The sequence below is a fragment of the Octopus bimaculoides genome, chromosome 24, assembly GCF_001194135.2.
Source record: "Octopus bimaculoides isolate UCB-OBI-ISO-001 chromosome 24, ASM119413v2, whole genome shotgun sequence".
Taxonomy (NCBI): Eukaryota; Metazoa; Mollusca; class Cephalopoda; order Octopoda; family Octopodidae; genus Octopus; species Octopus bimaculoides.
Genome location: NC_069004.1, coordinates 14,936,343 through 14,940,381, shown reverse-complemented (window position 1 = coordinate 14,940,381; position 4,039 = coordinate 14,936,343). Strand labels below are relative to the sequence as shown.

At 38.5% G+C, this 4,039-nt stretch overlaps 1 protein-coding gene across 4 annotated transcripts in view; it reads right to left on the bottom strand.

Moving 5' to 3' along the window:
* LOC106870177 (oxygen-dependent coproporphyrinogen-III oxidase) overlaps positions 1-4,039 on the bottom strand; it is a 360,259-nt gene that overhangs the window by 31,211 nt on the left and 325,009 nt on the right. The window lies entirely within an intron of this gene.

Below are 4,039 nucleotides of genomic sequence, written 5' to 3'. Positions count from 1 at the left end.
AAAAAAAAAAAAATAATAATAATAATAACACTAAAAAAAAACAAAAATAATAATAATAATAATAATAATAATAATAACACTAAAAAAAAAAATTTTTTAAATAATAATAATAATAATAAAGAGTGGCTTGAAATGAAGGAAAATTGAAATGATGTACAATGGGAAGAGAACTCTAATGATATAATGTTTTAAAAAAAAAATCACAAAGGATCTGTTAAAAAAAAAGATTTAAAAAAATATCAAAAAAATGAAACAAAACAATACTTAAGCAGCCTCAGAGCAGAATGGCACTTGGTATTTTAGCATCAGATATTTACAAAAAAAAAAAGACATACATAAATGAATAAATAAAGTAAAATATAATATAATATAATAAAACAGAAAAAAAAAATGTTTTAAAATGAGGTAATCTACAATTAAAAATTAAATTTTAATTATTTTAATTGGTTTTTCACTAATCATTTTAATCACAATGAAGAATAAATTATAGAAAGATTAGTTTGGAAAAGAAGGAGCTGATCACACTAATTCTGTTAATGCAATTTTCTGAAAGAATGTCTCTGTTCCAGTCTCATCACAGATGTGATAAGACTAATGTATTCACAGAATCATTCAGCAACAACAACAACAACAATAGGCACAAGGCCTTAAATTTTGTTGGGTGGAAGACAAAGTTTCACTGGTGGAATTTGAACTCGGAATGCAAAGCTGGAAGAGATGCTGCTAAGCATTTTGTCCTGTGATGCTAACAATTCTGCCAACTTACCACTTTAATAATAATAATAATAATATGTTGTTGGCAGTCCGTCGCTTACGACGTCGAGGGTTCCAGTTGATCCGATCAATGGAACAGCCTGCTCGTGAAATTAACGTGCAAGTGGCTGAGCACTCCACAGACGCGTGTACCCTTAACGTAGTTCTCGGGAATATTCAGCGTGACACAGAGTGTGACAAGGCTGACCCTTTGAATTACAGGCACAACAGAAACAGGAAGTAAGAGTGAGAGAAAGTTGTGGCGAAAGAGAACAGCAGGGTTCGCCACCATCCCCTGCCGGACCCTCATGGAGCTTTAGGTGTTTTCGCTCAATAAACACTCACAACGCCCGGTCTGGGAATCGAAACCACGATCCTATGACCACGAGTCCACTGCCCTAACCAATAATAATAATCTTTTCTACTATAAGCACAAAGCTTGGAATTTTGGGGGAGAGGAATTGTCGATTACACCAACCCCAGTAATTCACTGGTACTTAATTTATTGATCCTGAAAGGATGAAAGGCAAAGTTGACCTCGGTGAAATTTGAACTCAGAATGTAGCAACAGATTAAATTCTTATTTCTTTATTGCCCACAAGGGGCTAAACATAGAGGGGACAAACAAGGACAGACAAATGGGTTAAGTCGATTACATCGACCCCAGTGCGTAACTGGTACTTAATTTATCGACCCCGAAAGGATGAAAGGCAAAGTCGACCTCGGCAGAATTTGAACTCAGAACGTAACGGCAGACGAAAAACCACTAAGTATTTTGCCCGGCATGCTAACGATTCTGCCAGCTCGCAACAGATTAAATTCTGTTAAGCATTTCACCCGGCGTACTAACAATTCTGCCATCTCACTGCTTTAATAATAATAATAATAATGATTTCAAATTTTTTCCACAAGGGCAGCTTGGGGGAGGGGATTAAGTCAATTACAGTAACCCCAGTGTTTCACTGGTCCTTATTTTATCAACCCTGAAAAGATGAAAGGCAACGTTGACCTCGGCAGAATTTGAACTCAGAACGCAAAACTGGACAAAATACCACTAAGCATTTTGCTCAGTGTGCTAATGATTCTGCCAGAGGCTCAAGGCCAGGAATTTGGGGTGGGTCGAGGCTAGTTGATTACATCGACCCCAGTGCTCAACTGGTACTTATTTTATTAATCCTGAAAGGATGAAAGGCAAAGTCAATCTCAGCTAGATTTGAACTCAGAGCACAAGAAAAACTGCCAAGCATTTTGTCTGGCATGCTAACCATATTTCCAGTTCAAGAATAATAAATGATAACAATCCTTTCTACAAAGGCACGAGGCATGAAATTACATTGTCCCCCAGTATTTGAGTGGTATTTATTTTACCCTGAAAGGATGAAAAGCAAAATTGACCTTGGCAGAATTTGAACTCAGAACATAAAACGGAAGAAAGCCACTAAGCATGTTGTTGTCTGGCATGCTAATGATTCAACCAGCTCACCAATGGAAGCATTAATAACAGCATCAATAGTTTCTTGCTCATGTTCAAAGTTAATTCTGATATAGAAAGGATATAAGCATTCAAATTATCTCCAATATATTATTAATTCTTATTTAATGGACACTACAAAAACAGAAAGCTAAGTTTAACCATCACAAGTAGAATTTCACAATGAGAAGTTATTTCATAATTACTTAGGAATATTGCTACTGTTGCTGTGTAGCCCTAGCTCAACTCTGATGAAGCAGACCTATATTCAACGGTATTCGAGCTGTGAACATCTTGTCACTCTTTCTAGAAGGAGGTGGTTGTGTTTAAACTAGATGTATCTGGGATCATGACGAAAGTGTCCAATTTTTCAAAGATGACATGGTTATTTAGAGATGACTTGGTTTTATTTCTAGCATGTTATGAGTAAAAGATTGGTAGAATTCTTCAAGTGTATGGTAAAATGCCTGTGGTATTTCTTCCAGCTCTTTATGTTTTGAGTTCAAATCATATCAAGATTAACTTTATATTTTTATCCCCCCAGGGCAGATGAAATAAACTACAGGTCAAGTTCTGGGAGTTAATGGTATCACTTGAATCCCCATTTTCCTCAAATTTCATGCTTTGTACCTATGCTAGAAATTAATATTCCTAGATTGTAAGGTGGCAAACTGGCAGAATTATTACCATACAAGACAAAATGCTTTGCGGCATTTTTGTCTATCTTTACATTCATTGTCACTGTCATCATCATCGTTTAACGTCTGTTTTCTATGCTGGCATGGATTGGACGGTTTAACTGAGGTCTGGAAAGCCAGTGGCTGCACCAGGCTCCAGCCTGATCTGGCAATGTTTCTACAACTGGATGCCCTTCCTAACGTCAACTGCTCCGAGAGTGTACTGGATGCTTTTTACGTGCCACCAGCACAGGAGCTGGTCAGGCGGGCCTGGCATCAATTGCATTCAGATAGAGCTTTTTATGTGCCACGGGCATGGGAGCCAGTCAGGGAGCAGTGGCATCGACAATGTTTGGATGATACATTTTATGTGCCACTAGAATGGGAGCCACTCAGGGGGGCACTGGCCACACTTACGATTTTGGTCTTACTTGGCTCAACAGGTCATCTCAAGCATATCATATCACCATTCATTTTTTCAGAGTCAGTAAAATAGGTACCTATAGAGAACTGGGCAGGGGTCGGTGTGTTCAACTCCTCCCCACCATCCAGTCCTATTTATGTCTGTGTTTACATTCTGAGTTCAAATTCTGTCCATGTTGACATTGCCTTTCATCATCCCAGGGCTGATAAAATAAGTACCTATTGAGGAGTGGGAGTGGGGGGGGATGATGTAATCGACTTACCTCTTCCTGCCAACTTACTGGTCTTGAACCAAAATTTGAAACCAATACTAAGAAAAGATCAAGATGGCTCGCTGGCAGAATCATTAGCATCGAGGGCGGTGAGCTGGCAGAATCGTTAGCACGCTGGGCAAAATGCTTAGCGGTATTTCGTCTGCTGCTACGTTCTGAGTTCAAATTCCGCCGAGGTTGACTTTGCCTTTCATCCTTTCGGGGTCGATAAATTAAGTACCAGTTACGCACTGGGGTCGATGTAATCGACTTAATCCCTTTGTCTGTCCTTGTTTGTCCCCTCTATGTTTAGCCCCTTGTGGACAATAAAAAAGAAATAAGAATTGTTAGCATGGCAGGCAAAATGCTTAGCAGCATTTTGTCTGTCTTCACATTCTGAATTCAAATTCTGCTGAGGTTGACCTTGCCTTTCATCTTTTTGGGGCCAGTAAAATACGTACCAG